Genomic DNA, 21,140 nt, shown 5'->3' with positions numbered 1-21,140 from the left:
GTTGTTTTTTACTAGATTCAACTTTTTGGTCACCTATAGGGTTGGGTCTAAAAATATTAAAGATGATGCTCTGTCGCGTAGCTTCATGGCCAGCCCTCCTTCGGAGGAAGATCCTGCTTGTGTTTTGCCCCCAGGTATAATCATTTCCTCTGTTGATTCTGACTTAGTCTCCGAAATTGCGGCTGATCAAGGTTCAGCTCCCAGGAACCTTCCTGAGAACAAGCTGTTTGTTCCCCTGCAATTCCGGCTAAGGGTACTCAGGGAAAATCATGACTCTGCACTATCTGGCCATCCAGGCATCCTGGGTACCAAGCACCTCATTGCCAGAAACTATTGGTAGCCTGGGTTGCCTAAAGACGTTAAGGCATACGCTGCCGCTTGTGAAATTTGTGCTAAGTCCAAGACTCCCAGGTCCCGACCATCGGGCTTACTATGCTCTTTGCCCATTCCCCAAAGACCTTGGACCCATATCTCCATGGATTTTATCACCGATCTGCCTCCATCTCAAGGCAAGTCGGTGGTGTGGGTTGTAGTAGACCGCTTCAGTAAGATGTTCCACTTTGTGCCCCTCAAGAAACTACCCAATGCTAAGACGTTAGCTACCTTGTTTGTCAAACACATCCTGCGTCTCCATGGGGTTCCTGTCAATATTCTTTCTGACAGAGGGGTCCAATTTGTTTCATTGTTTTGGAGAGCTTTCTGTAAAAAGTTGGAGATTGATCTGTCCTTCTCCTCGGCCTTCCATCCTGAAACGAATGGCTAGAGATGAGTGAACTTATGAAAAGTTCGGTTCGGCTAGTTCGCTGAATTTCACAAAAAAGCTCGATTCGGACCGAACTTGTTCGGACCGAACCTGTAATTTCCGTGCGCCGAGCATGGTACTGTCCAGGGTGCTGATAGAGTTAATGGGCTGCACTATCTCTTTCAGCAACCTTGACAGTACATGCTCGGTGCGCGGAAAATACAATTTTAATGTAATAAAAAAATAAAAAAAATACGTTCATACTTACATTCCTCCTGTCTGGCCTCCAGCGATGACGTTTTATCCATGTCGCCGCTGCAGCCAATCACAGGCTGTAGTGGCGGTCACGCACGTCAGGATGACGTCAGAAGGCCGGCCTCCAGGGATGACACTTCATCCCACGTGACCGCCTCTGCAGCCAATCACAGGCTGCAGCGGCCACTGCAGCCAATCACAGGCTGCACCGGCCTCTGCAGCCAATCACGCGCTCCTCTCCTGAAATACTCTGTGCTGCGCTGCCTTAACCCCTTAAGGACGCAGCCTAGTTTTGGCCTTAAGGCTCAGAGCCCATTTTTCAAATCTGACATATTTCACTTTATGTGGTAATAACGTCGGAATGCTTAAACCTACCCAAGCGATTCTGAGATTGTTTTCTCGTGACACATTGGGCTTCATGTTCGTGGTAAAATTTGGTCGATATATTCAGTGTTTATTGGTGAAAAATTGCAAAATGTAGAGAAAATTTTGAAAAAATTGCATTTTTCTGAATTTAAATGCATCTGCTTGTAAAACAGACGGTTATACCACCCAAAATAGTTACTAGTTCACATTTCCCATATGTCTACTTTAGATTGGCATCGTTTTTTGAACATTTTTTTATTTTTCTTGGACGTTACAAGGCTTAGAACATAAACAGCAATTTCTCATATTTTTAAGAAAATTTCAAAAGCCTTTTTTTTAAGGTACCTCTTGAGTTCTGAAGTGGCTTTGTGGGGCCTATGTATTAGAAACCCTGATAAAACACCCCATTTTAAAAACTAGACCCCTCAAAGTATTCAAAACAGCAGTTAGAAAGTTTTTTAACCCTTCAGGCATTTTACAGGAATTAAAGCAAAGTGGAGGTGAAATTTGCAAATTTCATTTTTCTTGCTGAATTTCAATTTTATTCATTTTTTTTTCTGTAACACAGAAGGTTTTACCAGAGAAACACTACTAAATATGTATTCTCCAGATTCTGCAGTTTTTAGAAATGTCCCACATGTGGCCCTACTGCGCTCGTGGACTAAAACACAAGCCCTAGAAGCAAAGAAGCACCTAGTGCATTTTGAGGCCCCTTTTTTATTAGAATATATTTTAGGCAGCATGCCAGGTTTGAAGAGGTGTTGAGGTGTCAAAACAGTAGGAATCCCCCAATAGTGACCCCATTTTGGAAACTACACCCCTCAAGGAATTCATTTAGGGTTGTTGTTACCATTTTGACCGCACAGTTTTTTCACAGCACGTATTTGAATTGGGCTCTGAAATGAAAAAAATGTCATTTTTTCCAATAAAATGTCATTTGTGATCAAAATTTCTTATTTTCACAAGGAACAAAATACCCCATTTTGTTGCCCAATTTGTCCTTAGTGTGGCAATACCCCATTTGTGGTGATAAACTGCCGTTTGGGCCCATGGGAGGGCTCAGAAGGAAAGGAGCGCTATATGTTTGTTGGAGTCCAGATTTTGTTGGATTGGTTTTCGGGTGCCATGTCGCATTTGCAGAGCCTCAGAGGTATCAAAGCAATGGAAACCCACCAAAAGTGACCCCATTTTGGAAACTACACCCCTCAAGGAATTCATTTATGGTTGTTGTTAGCATTTTGACCACACAGTTTTTTCACAGCATCTATTTCAATTGGGCTGTGACATTAAAAAAATGACATTTTTTCCAATAAGATGTAATTTTTTACCAAAATTTCTTATTTTCACAGGGAACAAAATACTCAATTTTGTTGCCCAATTTCTCCTGAGTGCATCAATACCCCATTTGTGGCAATAAACTTCCGTTTGGGCCCATGGGAGGCCTCAGAAGGGAAGGAGCGCTGTGTGTTCTTTGGAGTACAGATTTTGCTGGTTTGGTTTTCGGGTGCCATGTCGCATTTGCAGAGCCCCAGAGGTATCAAAGCAATGGAAACCCACCAGAAGTGACCCCATTTTGGAAACTACACCCCTCAAGGAATTCATTTATGGGTAATGTGACCATTTAGACTCCATAGTTTCTTCACAGAACTAATTTGAATTGGGCTGGGAATTAAAAAAATATATATTTTTTCCAATAATATGTCATTTTAGCTCAAAAATTCTTATTTTCACAAGAAATAAAATACTCCATTCTGTTGCCCAATTTGTCCTGAGTGCGGCAATACCCCATTTGTGGTGATAAACTGCCGTTTGGGCCCATGGGAGGGCTCAGAAGGAAAGGAGCGCTGTGTGTTCTTTGGAGTCCAGATTTTGCTGGATTGGTTTTCGGGTGCCATGTCGCATTTGCAGAGCCCCAGAGGTATCAAAGCAATAGAAACCAACCACAAATGACCCCGTTTTGGAAACTACACCCCTCAAGGACTTCATTTATGGGTGTTGTGACCATTTTGACCCCATAGTTTTTTCACAGAACTTATTTGAATTGGGCTGGGAATGAAAACAAAATTATTTTTTTCAAATAATATGTAGTTTTGGCTGAAAATTTCTTATTTTCACAAGAAACAAAATACCTGTAACGGCAGGGGGTAGGGAGACGGACAAGTGAGCCCTAATCTACCCGCCACTCTGTCCCTGCCTACTTGCAACGACCCGCCCTAGGCGACGGGGTACAACTGGGCGGCGGTCCCTGCGCTCAGTAAGTGCACGACAAACACGACAAACATACAAGGAACACAAGCAAGGAAAAGGGGCCGTTGCCCACGGCAACACCGTGAGCAACCAGAGTGGTGAACGAGCCGAGTCAAGCCAGGAGTGTGCGAGGTACAAAACGAAAAGCAGAAGAGTAGTCGGTAAGCCAGGGTCGGTATGGAGCAGGATCAAAAATAGCAGGAGCTGTAGCTGGGCCAGGAACCACAAGGAAGGAAACCAAAGCAATAACAAGCACCGAGGGACAGGAAGTGCAGGCTTAAATAGACCGAGGGCGGGAGCTAGCTGAGTCTGGCCAGGTTACGATAGGCTCTCCCACTCCTAAGCCTGCCAGCCTGAATGGTGGAAGCAGGAGTCAGTCTCAGGGAAGTATTCTCAGGTGCTGACTGATTAGTTCTGGGAGTTAACCCCGCAGTGCCTGGCAGATCCTTTACAGTACCCCCCCTTTTATGAGGGGCCACCGGACCCTTTCTAAGTGGACCTGGCTTACTGGGGAAACGCAGGTGGAACCTCCTGACCAATACCCCAGCGTGAACATCCCGGGCGGGTACCCAAGTCCTCTCCTCGGGCCCGTATCCTCTCCAATGGACCAGGTACTGGAGGGAGCCTTGGACCATCTTACTGTCCACAATCCTGGCCACCTCGAATTCCACCCCCTCCGGGGTGAGGATGGGAACAGGAGGTCTCCTCGAGGGAGCCAAGGACGGGGAGCAGCGTTTGAGGAGGGAGGCATGAAACACGTCGTGTATCCGAAAAGACGGGGGTAACTCCAGCCGGAAGGAGACAGGATTGAGGACCTCAATGACCTTATACGGCCCAATAAACCGGGGAGCAAACTTCTTGGACGGAACCTTGAGACGCAAGTTCCTAGACGACAACCACACCAGATCCCCGACCATAAACAGGGGGTTAGCAGAACGTTTTTTATCAGCCTGAGTTTTTTGTACGCTCTGGGACACCTCTAGGTTTTTCTGAACCTGGGCCCAGACTGTGCACAGTTCCCGATGAACGACCTCTACCTCAGGATTGTTGGAACTACCAGGTGAAACGGAGGAGAACCGTGGATTAAACCCAAAATTACAAAAAAAAGGAGAGACCCCAGACGAGTTACTGACCCGGTTATTAAGGGAAAATTCGGCGAGGGGAATGAAAGAGACCCAATCAAATTGACAGTCAGAGACAAAACACCTTAAGTATTGTTCTAGAGACTGATTAGTCCTCTCCGTTTGGCCATTGGTTTCAGGATGGAAGGCAGAGGAGAAGGACAGATCAATCCCCAACTTCATACAGAAGGCTCTCCAAAACAATGAAACAAATTGTACCCCTCTGTCCGAAACAATATTGACAGGGACCCCATGGAGACGCAGGATGTGTTTGACAAACAAGGTAGCCAACGTTTTGGCGTTGGGTAGTTTCTTGAGGGGCACAAAGTGGCACATCTTACTGAAGCGGTCCACCACCACCCACACCACCGACTTGCCTTGGGATGGAGGCAAATCGGTGATAAAATCCATGGAGATATGTGTCCAAGGTCTCTGGGGAATGGGCAACGAACGCAGTAAGCCCGCTGGTCGGGACCTGGGAGTCTTGGACCTAGCACAAACCTCACAAGCGGCGACGTAGGCCTTAACGTCTTTAGGCAACCCAGGCCACCAATAATTTCTGGTAATGAGGTGTTTGGTACCCAGGATGCCTGGATGGCCAGATAGTGCGGAGTCATGATTTTCCCTAAGTACCCTTAGCCGGAATTGCAGGGGAACAAACAGCTTGTTCTCAGGAAGGTTCCCGGGAGCTGCACCTTGATCAGCAGCAATTTCAGAGACTAAATCAGAATCGATCGAGGAAATGATTATACCTGGAGGCAAAATACAAGCAGGATCTTCCTCCGAAGGAGGGCTGGCCATGAAGCTACGCGACAGTGCATCAGCCTTAATATTTTTAGACCCAGCCCTATAGGTAACCAAAAAATTGAATCTGGTAAAAAATAACGCCCATCGAGCTTGTCTCGGGTTTAGCCTCCGGGCAGATTCTAGGAACACCAGATTCTTGTGGTCGGTAAGGACCGTTACCTGGTGCCTAGCCCCCTCCAGGAAGTGGCGCCACTCTTCAAATGCCCATTTAATGGCTAAGAGTTCGCGGTTGCCAATATCATAGTTACTTTCAGTTGGCGAAAACTTCCTGGAGAAGTAGGCACAGGGGCGGAGATGGGTGAGGGACCTGGTACCCTGGGACAAGACAGCCCCCACTCCCACCTCAGATGCGTCAACTTCCACGATAAATGGCTCCATTTGGTTGGGCTGAACCAGCACCGGGGCCGAGACAAAGCACTTCTTAAGGACCTCAAAAGCCTGGACAGCCTCAGGAGGCCAGTGGAGGAGATCAGCACCTTTGCGAGTGAGGTCCGTAAGGGGCTTAGCGATGACCGAGAAGTTAGCAATAAATCTCCTGTAATAATTAGCAAACCCCAAAAAACACTGTAACGCCTTCAGGGAGGCAGGTTGGACCCATTCCGCCACAGCCTGAACCTTGGCGGGGTCCATGCGGAATTCATGAGGAGTGAGGATTTGACCCAAAAATGGAATCTCCTGTACCCCAAACACACATTTTTCGGTTTTGGCAAACAGTTTATTTTCCCGAAGGACCTGGAGCACCTTCCTGACATGCTCCACGTGGGAGGACCAGTCCTTGGAAAACACCAGTATGTCATCAAGGTACACTACCAGAAAAATCCCCAGGTAATTTCTCAAAATCTCATTTATGAAATTCTGGAAGACCGCAGGGGCATTACACAACCCAAAGGGCATGACGAGGTATTCGAAATGGCCTTCGGGCGTGTTAAACGCAGTCTTCCACTCATCCCCCTCTTTGATGCGAATAAGGTTATACGCCCCCCGTAGATCCAATTTAGAAAACCATTGGGCCCCCTGAACCTGATTAAAGAGATCAGGAATCAAAGGAAGGGGATACTGGTTCCTTACCGTGACCTTATTCAGGCTACGGTAGTCAATGCATGGCCTAAGACCACCATCCTTCTTCCCCACGAAGAAGAAGCCAGCACCTACCGGAGAAGAAGAGGGACGAATGTAACCCTTGGCCAGGGATTCCTGGATATACACTCTCATAGCTTCACGTTCGGGACAAGAAAGATTAAATATCCTACCCTTAGGAAGCTTAGCTCCTGGTACCAATTCGATAGCGCAATCGTATTCTCTATGAGGAGGTAACACTTCGGAGGCCTCCCTAGAGAAAACATCAGCGAAGTCCTGAACAAACTCGGGTAGCGTATTCGCCTCCTTAGGGGGAGAAATAGAATTAACAGAAAAACATGACGTACAACATTCATTACCCCATTTGGTTAGCTCCCCAGTATTCCAGTCAAACGTAGGATTATGCAACTGCAACCAGGGAAGACCTAGCACCAAATCGTACGATAATCCCTGCATCAACAGTACAGAGCATTGCTCCAAATGCATGGAGCCAACAAGGAGTTCAAAAACAGGGGTATGCTGTGTAAAATAACCATTAGCAAGAGGAGTGGCGTCGATACCCACTACCGGGACAGGTTTAGGCAAATCAATAAGAGGCATAGCAAGGATCATAGCAAATTCCACAGACATGATATTAGTAGAGGACCCTGAATCCACGAAAGCACTGCCGGTAGCAGACCTACCACCAAAAGAGACCTGAAAGGGAAGCAAGATCTTAGTACGTTTCATATTTACGGGAAATACCTGTGCGCCCAAGTGACCTCCCCGATGATCACTTAGACGCGGAAGTTCTCTGGCTGCAACCTTACGCTTAGGACAGTTGTTCACTTGATGCTTGTCGTCCCCACAGTAGAAGCAGAGACCATTCTTCCTGCGGAATTCTCTACGTTGTTGGGGGGACACGGAGGCCCCGAGTTGCATAGGTATCTCTGAATCTTTCGGGGCGGAACGGAGCAACGGAGCTTCGGGAGGCATCATGGGGGAGTCGGAGGAGAAAACACATAAACGTTCACGTTGTCGTTCCCTGAGACGTCGGTCAAGTCGTATCGCTAAAGCCATAACCTGGTCTAGGGAGTCACAAGAGGGATAGCTAACTAGCAGGTCTTTCAGGGCATTCGACAGACCCAACCTAAACTGGCACCTTAAGGCAGGGTCATTCCACCGAGAAGCTACGCACCACTTCCTAAAGTCAGAGCAATACTCCTCAACAGGTCTCTTACCCTGACTTAAGGTCACCAGCTGACTCTCGGCAAAGGCAGTCCTGTCAGTCTCGTCATAAATAAGTCCGAGAGCAGAAAAGAAACGATCAACGGAGGAAAGTTCAGGGGCGTCAGGAGCCAAGGAGAAGGCCCACTCTTGGGGCCCTTCCTGGAGCCGGGACATAATTATACCCACCCGCTGGCTCTCAGAACCTGAGGAATGAGGCTTTAAACGAAAGTAAAGCCTACAACTCTCCCGAAAGGAGAGAAAAGTCCTCCGGTCCCCTGAGAACCGGTCGGGCAACTTGAGGTGGGGTTCAAGAGGTGCGGTGCGGGGAACTACCAGGGTAGCATCAGGCTGGTTGACCCTCTGAGCCAGGGCCTGGACCTGTAGGGAGAGACCCTGCATTTGCTGAGCCAGGGTCTCACGGGGATCCATAGTGGTGTCAGGGACCAGGGGTAGACTAGGTATGGGCTTGTTATTATGTAACGGCAGGGGGTAGGGAGACGGACAAGTGAGCCCTAATCTACCCGCCACTCTGTCCCTGCCTACTTGCAACGACCCGCCCTAGGCGACGGGGTACAACTGGGCGGCGGTCCCTGCGCTCAGTAAGTGCACGACAAACACGACAAACATACAAGGAACACAAGCAAGGAAAAGGGGCCGTTGCCCACGGCAACACCGTGAGCAACCAGAGTGGTGAACGAGCCGAGTCAAGCCAGGAGTGTGCGAGGTACAAAACGAAAAGCAGAAGAGTAGTCGGTAAGCCAGGGTCGGTATGGAGCAGGATCAAAAATAGCAGGAGCTGTAGCTGGGCCAGGAACCACAAGGAAGGAAACCAAAGCAATAACAAGCACCGAGGGACAGGAAGTGCAGGCTTAAATAGACCGAGGGCGGGAGCTAGCTGAGTCTGGCCAGGTTACGATAGGCTCTCCCACTCCTAAGCCTGCCAGCCTGAATGGTGGAAGCAGGAGTCAGTCTCAGGGAAGTATTCTCAGGTGCTGACTGATTAGTTCTGGGAGTTAACCCCGCAGTGCCTGGCAGATCCTTTACAATACCCCATTCTGTTGCGCAATTTGTTCTGAGTGCCGCAATACCCCATTTGTTGTGATAAACTGCCGTTTGGGCCCATGGGAGGGCTCAGAAGGAAAGGACCACCATTTGGCCTACTGGGGATTTTCTAGTGCGAAGTCATGTATGCAGAAGCCCCTGAGGTACCAGAACAGTTGAAACCCCCAAGAAGTGACCCCGTTTTAAAAACTACACCCTTAAGGCATTCATCTACATGTGTAGTGAGCATTTTGACCGGAGACCTACACCCCATAAACTGTAATGTGGGTTCTCCCGGGTATGGCAATACCCTACATGTGGCTGTTATCAGCTGCCTGGACACACAGCAGGGATCAGAGGGGAAAGACGAGGGGGGATAAGCTGTGTGGAGTGCATCAGGGTAAGTAAAATTGGGGTAAATTATAAACCAAGGGATGTATGATAAATTTTAAAACACTTTCATACAGAGCTCTGGTTATTCGGGACACGTGTCACATTGATATATTGTGTCCTCCCTTACCCCCTCTTATAGCAGACTTTGCACCTCTTTTGACTTTTTCCCTTCTTGCCAGTTTGGGGAACTTCTCCTGGAAAGTGTTGCCCTGGTACGATGCGTGTGGGCTCGCTTCCAGAAGTACTGGGTGCCCCCCCCTTCTTGGTCCCTAAAGATTAGGTTCTTGATAATCACCTCTTGAAATTCCAGGAAAGTTCCCGTCTGGCCTGCACATCGACGTAGCATGTACGCATTGTACAATGCCATCTGTATGATGTGCCCGGCCAGCTTCTTATACCACACCGCATGGCGCTGTAGGGCTTCAGGGCTTGATCTTACAAGTCCATCCCTCCCATGTACCTATTGTAGTCCAGGATGCAGTCTGGTTTGGGGGTGGCCTTTCCTTCATATATCCTAAACCTGTAGGTATACCCTGATGCACTCTCACAGCTTATACATCTTCACGCCATACCTTGCCCTCTTACCCGGCAGGTACTCGCGGAATTGAACCCTCCCTTTAAAATGTACCAGGGACTCATCAATAGAAATACACTTCTCAGGGGTGTATGCTTGGGAAAACCGGGCACTGGAACGGTCTAATAGGGGTCTCCGTTTATACAAACGGTCAAAACTGGGGTCATCTCGGGGTGGGCACGGCTCATTATCAGTATAATGTAAGAAGCGAAGTATTGCCTCATTTATTTATTTTTTTAGGTTCCAGTTCAGTTCTGAAGTTGCTTTGAGGGGCCCATATATTAGAAACCCCTATCAAACACCCCATTTTAGAAACTAGACCCCTCAAAGTATCCACAACAGCATTTAGAAAGTTTATGAACCCTTTAGGTGTTTCACGGGAATTTAGAGCAAAGTAGAGGTGAAATTTCCTTTTTTTTTTTTGTCAGAAAATCCTCTTTATACCATTTTTTTTATAACACAAAAGGATTTATCAGAGAAACGCAACTTAATACTTATTGGCCAGATTCTGCAGTTTTGAGAAATATCCCACATGTGGCCCTCGTGCGGTAATGGACTGAAGCACCGGCCTCCGAAGCAAAGGAGCACCTAGTGGATTTTGAAGCATCTTTTTTATTAGGCACCATGTCCGGTTTGAAGAGGTCTTGTGGTGCCAAAACATTGGGAACCCCCCAAAAGTGACCCCAATTTGGAAACTAGACCCCTTGAGGAATCCATTGTAGTTTTCTTGGGGTGCATGCGGCTTTTTGATCAGTTTTTATTCTATTTTTAGGTGGCGTGGTGACTAAAAAACAGCAATTGTACGATTGTTTTTTTTTTCGTTTTTTTTTACAGCGTTCACCGTGCGCTATAAATGACATATTCACTTTATTCTGCGGGGCGATACGATTACGGCGATACCAGATGTTTATAGGTTTTTTTTATGTCTTATGGCGTTTGCACAATAAAATAAGTTTTGTAAACAATCATTCACTTTTTGTGTTACCTTATTCTAAGAGCCATAAAGTTTTTATTTTTCAATCAATAAAGCCGTGCGAGGACTTATTTTTTGCGTAACGAACTGTAGTTTCGATCAGTACCATTTTTAGGTACATGCGACTTTTTGATCTCTTTTTATTCCATTTTTTGGGAGGTGAAGTGACCAAAGAATTGTGATTGTGGTTCGGTTTATTATTTTTTTTTTTTACGGCGTTCACCGTGCGGGATAAATAATGAAATAATTTTGTAGTTCAGGCCGTTACGGACGCGGCGATACCAATTATGTATAGTTTATTTGTTTGTTTATATATTTTTATTAATAATAAAGGACTGATAAGGGAAAAAGGGGGATTTTTACTTTTAATACTTTTAAATCTTTTATTTTCTTATTTTTACACAACTTTTTTTAACTTTTTTTTTACTTTATTACTTTGTCCCACTAGGGGACATGAGGGCAGGAGGCCCTGATCGCTATTCTAATACACTGCACTACATGCGTAGTGCAGTGTATTAGAACTGTCAGCTACTCACTGACAGCAAGCATAGTGGGTCCTGACGTTGTCAGGACCCACTAGGCTTCCGTCTATGGCATCGCCGGACGCCATTGTTTGGTGTCCGGTTGCCATAGTCACCATCGCCGGCCGCTATCGCGTAGCAGGCCGGCGATGGCAGCTTAACCCCTAAAAAGCCGCGATCTCTATAGAACGCGGCTTTTAAGGGGTTAATCAGCGGGGACACAGCGATCGGTCCCCGCTGTAGGAGCTGTGACAGCTGCTGAACAAGACAGCAGCGTCACAGCTCCTGTATGTGTCGGGAGGACGGCCGAAACGGCCGTTACTCCCGTGACGTACTATTACGTCATGGAGCGCGAACGATACAGCTGCCATGACGTAATAGTACGTCAAGGAGCGGGAAAGGGTTAAACTCTGTGGACAGGATCCTGTTTCTTTTAAATGCTGTTGGGGAACCCGCTCGATCCACTATATAAGGCTGCGCTACAGTGCAGCATTTAAAAGAAACAGGATCCTGACCTGTCCACAGAGTTTAAGGCAGCACAGAGTATTTCAGGAGATGAGCGTGCAGATTTAGTGCTGCTGTGAACTCTGCTCTTACCATTACGTAGCTCTCAGTCTGTTACCTCTCCTCCACTCCTGTCCTCAATAACACCTTCATATGATTGGCAAGTCACCACGTAATGGTAAGAGCAGAGTTCACAGCAGCACAGAGTATTTCAGGAGATGAGCGTGCGGATCTTGTGCGGGGTGGTGACTTGCCAATCATGTGAAGGTGTTATAGAGGACAGGAGTGGAGGAGAGGTAACAGACTGAGCTACGTAATGGTAAGAGCAGAGTTCACAGCAACACAGAGTATTTCAGGAGAGGAGCGTGCAGATTCTGTGCTGCTGTGAACTCTGCTCTTACCATTACGTAGCTCTCAGTCTGTTACCTCTCCTCCACTCCTGTCCTCAATAACACCTTCACATTACAGGGGCTTATTACATAGAACAACATGTAGTAAATGAATCCCCTCATTGAATAACGGGCTGTATGTTATTAATATGTAATAATCCCGTCATATATTATAGAATCTGTAGGATCAGCGCATAGATACATTATACAGTGTGGACGACAAACCATAGCAACCAATAGCAGTCCAGCACTGGTGTTACCATAGCAACCAATAGGAGTCCAGCGCTGGTGTTACCATAGCAACCAATAGGAGTCCAGCGCTGGTGTTACCATAGCAACCAATAGGAGTCCAGCGCTTGTGTTACCATAGCAACCAATAGGAGTCCAGCGCTGGTGTTGGTTGCTATGGGCAACATACACTTTAGCAAACCGAATAATACCCCGAATGATACTAGTGGTCCTAGTGACTAATTAAAACTAAACCAGAACAAGAAACAAGTCACGACCAGGTGTTTGAAAAAATACAAATAATCTTTATTAAAGTCAATTAGACACATGGAGACAACGTATAACACTTAGACATAATAAAATGCCATGGACCCTCGAACACAAACGGAATCCGAACGTAAAAGCAGAGTAGCCCCCCAGATGTAAAAATGGTCTGACACAACCTATATATGGCTAAAGTGCATAAGTACATATTAATGAGCAGGTACTAGGCATGGTACGCTTTGCACAGATGAACACATAAATAAGTATAGAGAATATATATAAGGTACAATCTAAGTAAAAACGACATATAAAGTAGTATACCTACACCTGCGTATAAGAAGATAAATAGGAGATCAAGACCAAGAGGGGGACCTCTGCTTAACCCAACATACACTTTGTCAACACTCATTTATAGGGAGATTCCTCGGAGGCTCACAGGCGTATTAGCCGCTGGGACTGGGACTGTTGCTGGCTAAGGGTTAATAATAAGTGGCGGTAGTTTAGGAGGGGTCTTCCCTCCCTCCTTTCTGTTATCATAGTGAGTCAGCTATTCTAGGGGGGGGGGGTATGGTTAGGGACGGGGGTGGTTATGGCGGTGAGGTAGTATATAGCTTCCCTCCCCCTCTCACCTACCTCTTTTGTCGTACCCCCCCACACCTGATAACACGATGGTGCGGCAATGGTGTTTTATTCTGTCATTTTATGTATCTATCTGTGCGCTTGTTTGGTTAAGGGCTTATTCAGACGGACGTGATATACGTCCGTGTGACGCGCGTGATTCGCGCAACAGCAGTAAAAACTATGAATGAAAACAGAAAAGCACCACGTGCTACAAACATACAAACAGAGTGTCATAATGATGGCGGCTGCATGAAAATCACACATCATACGCTGCTGAGACACGGAGCTGTTATGTACCTTTTGCGCGCGCAAAACGCCACGTTCTTTTCGCGGGAACAACACACACGCTCGTGTGAATCCAGCTCAATTTTGCTTTCGCTGTCTCTTTAAATAATATATATGGGAACCCCACAAAGAACAAAAAACAACCTGCAGTGGACGCGGTTCATGGTTCGTGGTTTTTGGCGTGATATTCTGTGTGTATAAAAAAAGAAAAATATTATATTAAAATGCAGAGATTTTCTGTCTCACGCTTTTATTTTTGGCGTGGCGGCGGCGGTGTCTTGATGGTATATTTTGCTGTATGATGGTCGGTCACGGCTGGCGGTATTAGGAGGGTATTTACCTCCATGTCCTTGGGATGGGCGGCATACGGGTTTTCATTCACCGCTGTTTGATGTCATTTAGAGTTTTGATATTTTGATCAGATTAACAAAATGTTAGTTAATTATTATAATTAATAAAGCTGTGCCCCCCCCCCCAGGTCACCCCCACATTCACAGAAGCCGAGTGTCGGAGGGTAATTATTAGGGGGTTATTTCATTATCTGGGCACCAGTTGGTTATAAGTTTTCATATGCAGACAGCCCCAGAAGTAGAGCAATGAAAGAGAGGACATGTGACCTGCACAAACCAATCAGGATGCTGCTTTCAATGTCCAAGAGGCTGCGAGAAAATAAGAGATAATTAGTTGCCATGGCACCCAACGCTTTTCTCCTGCACTTCCCACGACCGATATAGAGATGCTCCTGTTACACCAGTAAATATGTATATTTTATCATCATCATCATCATCAGCATCATTAATATGTCTGTTATTATTATAACATACTGGGCCTAGTACTAGCAATTAGGGGGTGGAGTTAAGCACAGCAACCAATCAGAGTACAGCTTTCATGTCCTACACTGCACTGAAAACGTGAAACATGAAATGTGATTGGTTGCTACAGGTAATTCAACCATTTTGTTTCCCACAATTCTCCTGGGCTCCAGTGTGACATCACAATGCATCTGGGACGATTTTTCATGCTTTGTGTTGTTTACAGGTCGGCTCCGATCATCATATTTGCCGAGGAATCAAGACAGAATATATTAAGCTCCACCTCCCTGAACGTCCATTATTCGCAGCCGCCGGCGCAGAAGGAGGAGCCGCACTTTATTGTATCAACATTAGGTAGAATAACACAAACACCTCACATATAAAATATATTAACACTGCCAGACTATCCTCTTACTACAGACCCCAGACCAGACTATCCTCTTACTACAGAACCCAGACCAGACTATTCTCTTACTACAGACCTCAGACCAGACAATCCTCTTACTACAGACCTCAGGCCGGACTATCCTCTTACTACAGACCCCAGGCCGGACAATCCTCTTACTACAGACCCCAGACCAGACTATCCTCTTACTACAGACCCCAGACCAGACTATCCTCTTACTACAGACCCCAGGCCGGATTATCCCATTAATACAGATCCCAAACCAAACTACCCCTAACTACAGACCCCAGACCAGACTATTCTCTTACTACAGACCCCAGACCAGACTATCCCAATAATACAGACCCCAGACCAGACTATCCTCTTACTATAGACCGCAGAGAACACCCCTAAATAAAGGCCCCAAACCAGACTCCCCCCTTACTACACACCCCAGACCAGACTATCCTCTTACTATAGATCACAGAGAACACTCCCCTAAACAAAGACCCCAAACCAGACTCCCCCAAATAATGACCCCAGACAAGACTATCCTCCTAATACAAACTGCAGACAAGACCACCCATAAATACAGACCCCAGACCAGACTATCCCTAGACCCTAGACCAGACTACTTTATAATACAGACCTCAGACTAGACTACCCTTAGGCCTTATTCACACAAAAGTGTTATACGTCCGTGATACGTGCCTGATTTTCACGCGCACCGCAGGGACCTATGTTAGTGAATGGGGCCGCTGAGACTGTCAGTGATTTTCACACAGCGTATGTGCGCTGAATAAAACTCACGACATGTCCTATACTTGCCCGTTTTTCGCGCAGCACGCACCCATTGAAGTCAATGGGTGCGTGCAAATCGCGCACGGCACACGGAAGCACTTCTTGGTGACGCGCGTGTCGGGGCTTCTTCAGGAGAGAAATCCCCGACCACGGATTCCGACATCTTCAAGCTCCTAACATTAATATCCATATGTAGACAATGACGTCAGGGACACTTTCAATAGCGGAGTCCCTGGTCAGAGTGTTGCCGCTTCTCTAGTCGGGAATTCCAGCATATTGAAGCTCCTGACGCCACTGTCCATTTATGAATAGTGACGTCATGGACTCATTCAGGAGCGAAATTTCCGACCAGAACACTGCCGATGCTCTGGCTGGAAATTTTGCCATCTTTAAGCTCCTGACATCACTGTCCATATATGGATAGTGTTGTTATGGATTCGTCCTGGAGCAAAATCCCCAGCCAGAGCGTTGCCTCTTCTATGGCTGGGGATTCTGGTATCTTAATGCTCCTGATGTCATTGTCCATATATGAATGATGACGTCATGGACTCTTTCTGGTGCGGAATGTCTGGTCAGAGCTTTTCTGACACTTTTACAGGGTATTCTGACATCTTAAAGCTCCTGGCATCACTGTCCATATATCGACAGTGATGTCAATGACTACTTCAGGAGCGGAATCTCCGACCAGAGCATTGCCGATACTCTGGCTTTGGATTCCGGCATCATAAAGCTCCTGATGTCACTGTCCATATGTGGACATTGATGTCAGGGGTTCTACCAATAGATGAATTCCCAGCTAGAGAGCTGACAACGCTGTGGCCGGGGATTCCAGCTTCTTAAAGCTTCTGACGATACTGTTGATATATGGACAGTGACGTCAGGGACTCTACAGTATTGAAAATCCCGGCCAGAGCGTTGCCGCCTAAAGCGGAATCCCTAGTCAGAGTGTTGCCACCGCTCTGGCTGGTAATTCTGACATATTAAAGCTCCTGACATCACTGTCCATTAATGGACAGTGACATCAGGAGCAGAATTCCTTTCCAGAGCGTTGACGACGATATGGCCGAGGAATTTGGCAGTCTAAAGCTCCTGAGATTACTCTCCATATATGGACAGTGACGTCAGGGACTCCTTCAGGGGCAGAATCCCCAGACAGAGTATTGCTGCCGCTCTGGCCGGGATTACGGCTTTTTGAAGCTCCTGACATCACTGTCCATATATGGACAGTGACGTGAGGAAATCTTCCAGGAGCGCAATCCCCAGCCAGAGCGTTGCCACCGCTCTGGCCGGGATTCGGGCTTCTTGAAGCTCCTGACGTAAATTTTGATATTTGAAAAGTGACGTCATGGACTGCTTTAGGAGCAGAATCTCTGGACAGATGCGTTGGCTGGGGATTCCAGCATCTCAAATCTCCTGACGTCACTGTCCATTAATAAACAGTGACATCAGGGGCTCTATCAGGAGCAGAATTCCTTTCCAGAGTGTTTTTGACGATCTGGCCGAGGAATTTGGCATACTAAAGCTCCTGACATCACTCTATATATGGATAGTGACATAAGGAGCAACTCCTGGAGCAGAATCTCTGGCCAGAGCGTTGCCGTCTCTCTGGCCAGGTATTCCGGCTACTTAAAGCTTTTGACTTCACTGTCCATATATGGACAGTGACGTCAGGGGCACCTCCTGTAAGGAAATCTCTGGCCAGAGCGTTGCCATCTCTCTTGCCAGAAATTCTGGCTTCTTAAAGCTCCTGACTTCACTGTCCATATATATACAGTGACGTCAGTGACTTAATAGTAGCCAAATTCCCGACCAGAGCATTGCCGACACTCTGGCCGAGGATTTTGTCATCTTAAATCTCCTGACATCACTGTCCACATATGTCAGGGACTCTTCCAGGAGCAGAATCCCTAGCCAGAATGATGCTGCCACTCTGGCTAGGATTCCTGGCATCTTAAACCTGCTGACGTCAGAGTCCATTAATGGACAGTGAAATCAGGGGCTCTATCAGGAGCGGAATTCCTGGCCAGTGCATTGCCGATGATCTGGCCGAGGAATTTGGCATCCTAAAGCTCCTAATATCACTCCAGACATGGGCAGTGACGTCAGGGGCACCTCCTGGAGCTGAATCTCTGGCCAGAGCATTGCCGTTCCTCTGGCCAGGGATTCCGGTTTCTTAAAGCTCCTGACTTCACTGTCCATATATGCACAGTGACATCAGGGGCACCTCCTGTAAGGAAATCTCTGGCTAGAGTGTTGCTGTCTCTCTTGCCAGGGATTCTGGCTTCTTAAAGCTCCAGACTTCACTGTCCATATATGTACAGTGACATCAGGGACTTAATAGTAGGGGAATTCTCGGCCAGAGCATTGTCAACGCTCTGGCCAAGGATTTCGGCATCTTAAAGCTCCTGACATCACTGTGCAGGAGCGGAATCCCTAGCCAGAATGATGCCGTCGCTGTGGCTGGGATTTCAGCTTCTTGAAGCTCCTGACATCACTATCCATACATGGACAGTGACGTCTTGGACTACTTTAGGAGCGGAATCACTGGCCAGAGCATTGCCGATGCTCTGGCTGGGGATTCCGGCATCTTAAAGCTCCTGACGTCACTGTGCATTAATGGACAGTGACATCAGGGGCTCTATCAGGAGCGAAATTCCTGGCCAGTGCTTTGTCGACGATCTGGCAGAGGAATTCAACATCCTAAAGCTCCTGACATCACTCTCCATGTATGGACAGTGATGTCAGGGACTCTTTCAGAAGCAGAGTCCCCAGCCAAAGCGCTGTCGTCGCTCTGGCAGGGATTCCAGCTTCTTGAAGCTCCTGACGTCACTGTTCATATTTGGAAAGTGATGTCATGGACTCCTTTAGGAGCGAAATCTCCGGCCAGAGGTTTGCCTATGATCTGGCTGGGGATTCCGGCGTCTTAAAGCTCCTGATGTCACTGTCCATTAATGAACAGTGACATCAGGGGCTCTATCAGGAGCAGAATTCCTTTCCAGAGCGTTGTCGACGATCTGGCCAAGGAATTCGGCATCCTATAGCTCCTGACATCACTTTCCTATATATGGACAGTGACTTCAGGAACTCCTCCAGGAGTGGATTTCATGGCAAAGCATGGCCGCCGCTCTGGATATGGATTCCGGTTTCTTAAAGCTTCTGATGTCTTTGTCCATTATGGACAGTGTAGTCAGGGGCTTTAACAGAAGCGGAATTACCGGCCAGAAAGCTGCCGGCACTCTGGCTGTATTAAAGCTCCTGACGTCACTCTCGCATACATGGATAGTGATGTCAGGGACGCCTTCAGGAGCGAAATCTCCGGCAAGAGAGTTGCTCACGCTCTGGCCGTGGAATTTTGTTTTTTTTAAGCTCCTAACTTCATTGTTTTTATATGAACAGTGACGGAATGGGAGTTCCCAAGACAGGATTTTCCAGCCAGAGTGCTTGCGATGTTATTGCCATGGACTCCATAACTGAAAGTCCCGGACATCACTTTCCATGTATGAACAGTGACTTCAGGGACTTAAACTGGCTCATCGCTTAAAGTAGTGCTGTGCCCAGTGAGTTCGGGAGACATATCCCACTGTATATCTATCTATACAGTGGGATACGCTGCTGCCTTCTGTCGGAGGTATACTACGGGACTCCCTACAGGTGTGATGTGCGCTACAATCTGAAATCTATGCCAGCTACGGGTTGCTGTCTATTTTTACTATAATTTACGACAATTTCTGGCATAAATTAATATAAATTTGTCAGCCAGGGTTGGCCCTGCCCCTTCTTGCTAAGCCACACCCAATTTTTTGAATGTGGCAAGAGCTATACCTCACTATATTATAATTTCTAGTACCGCACTATAATATATACACTAGTACCTCACTATATTATAATGTCTAGTACCGCACTATAATATATACACTAGAACCTCACTATATTGTAATGTCTAGTACCGCACTATAATATATACACTAGAACCTCACTATATTATAATGTCTAGTACCGCACTATAATATATACACTAGAACCTCACTATATTATAATGTCTAGTACCGCACTATAATATATACACTAGAACCTCACTATATTATAATGTCTAGTACCTCACTATAATATATACACTAATACCTCACTATAATATATACACTAATACCTCACCATTATATAACACAGTTACACAGGTCAGGACATCCACAACCACTCACAGTCCTTAGTAACCAGCAGTCAGGGTGATAGATCTAGGCCAGACGATCCTGTATTATCTAGTAATAGTATTAGCGGCTTTGATCCAGGGTTTATAACTGATCGCCATTTTCTGGGGTCAAGAAGGAATTTTCCCCCTGTGATACTAATTGGCCAAACGTGTCCAGGGTTTTTTGCCTTCTTCTGGATCAACAGCGTTAGGTGTAGGGATGTCCTTTACATTAATAATATACATATAAAAATACATATAATAAAATGACTCTTCTTCCATATAACAAGTCTCCTGTGTCCTTATTCTCAGCATGTGGTGGAGTTTAGTATCTAGCGGAGCTTTCAGGGCTTTGTGGTAAAGTGTTTTTCATATATAGATCACTATTAAAAAACAAATCTAATATTTTATTTTATCTGCTTCTCGCACATTGATCGTGGCTATTATCACACAGTTATTGGGCAGGGGGGTGATATTCAGCAAAATAAAGGAGCCTATGAAAGTCTTTATCGCTGTGGAAAGCTGAGGGCGGCTGCTCATTTCCCTGCAAATACCTATGTGGTTTTATACAATGATCATTCACATTTAAGGGGTTGTGCAGGATTAGAAATACATAGCTGCTATCATAAAAAAAAAAACTGTGCCACACAAGTCCACAGGTTCATTGTGGTATTGCAGTAAATAGAGTATACACTTCAATAGAGCTGAGCTGCAGTACCAGACACAACCCATGGACAAGTGTGGCGCTGTTTCTGGAACAAAGTAGCCAAGTTTTGCTCTCCGCTCTGGCTCATAGATGGCCAGGTCTTAAAGGGAATGTGTTGCCAGCAAAACATGTTTTTTTTTTTTTAGTTAAACAATTAGTGTGTAGGTGATTAAACATTGTTCTAATTTTTTATTTTTTTTTCACGAGTCAGGAAATATTATAAATTGGATTCTAATTTATAATATTTCCCATTGCTGGTCACTAGATGGAGCCATTACCAAAATTGCAGCATTGCATGTGGTAAAGCAACCACATTGCTTTATGCTGCAAAATTGGGTAAAAATCCCTCGCTCTAGTGAGCTCTCAGAATCCCCCCCTCCTTTATCCTGGCTAGTGCCGGGAGAAACGAGGGGTTTGAACGGTCTAACCTCCTACACTGTGTGTCGCCATTTTTTGAGCTAACACACAGTGTAGTAGGTTTACATACAGTAGTAAACACACACTAAAACACAAACATACATAGAAATCACTTACCTGCTCCAGTCGCCGCCGCTCCCTCCGGTCCATCCGCTCCGTCTGCTGCCGCTGCTCCATGTGCACAAGTCCGGAAGCCGCGACCGGAAGTAGTAATCT

The 21,140-nt window shown here is 46.3% G+C and overlaps 1 long non-coding RNA gene across 1 annotated transcript; it reads left to right on the top strand.

Annotated features, from left to right (window-relative positions):
• The first annotated feature begins 14,471 nt into the window (after positions 1 to 14,471).
• On the top strand, positions 14,472 to 20,090 carry LOC142699107 (uncharacterized). Its single transcript, XR_012865994.1, has 2 exons — positions 14,472 to 14,559; positions 14,656 to 20,090. It is a non-coding gene; the product is annotated as an uncharacterized LOC142699107 (long non-coding RNA).
• Positions 20,091 to 21,140: the final 1,050 nt, after the last annotated feature.

Source organism: Rhinoderma darwinii, unplaced genomic scaffold (assembly GCF_050947455.1).
Source record: "Rhinoderma darwinii isolate aRhiDar2 unplaced genomic scaffold, aRhiDar2.hap1 Scaffold_130, whole genome shotgun sequence".
In the NCBI taxonomy this organism is placed as follows: Eukaryota; Metazoa; Chordata; class Amphibia; order Anura; family Rhinodermatidae; genus Rhinoderma; species Rhinoderma darwinii.
The sequence above is the reverse complement of the archived record's forward strand: the minus strand, read 5'-3'. Positions and strand labels throughout refer to the sequence as shown.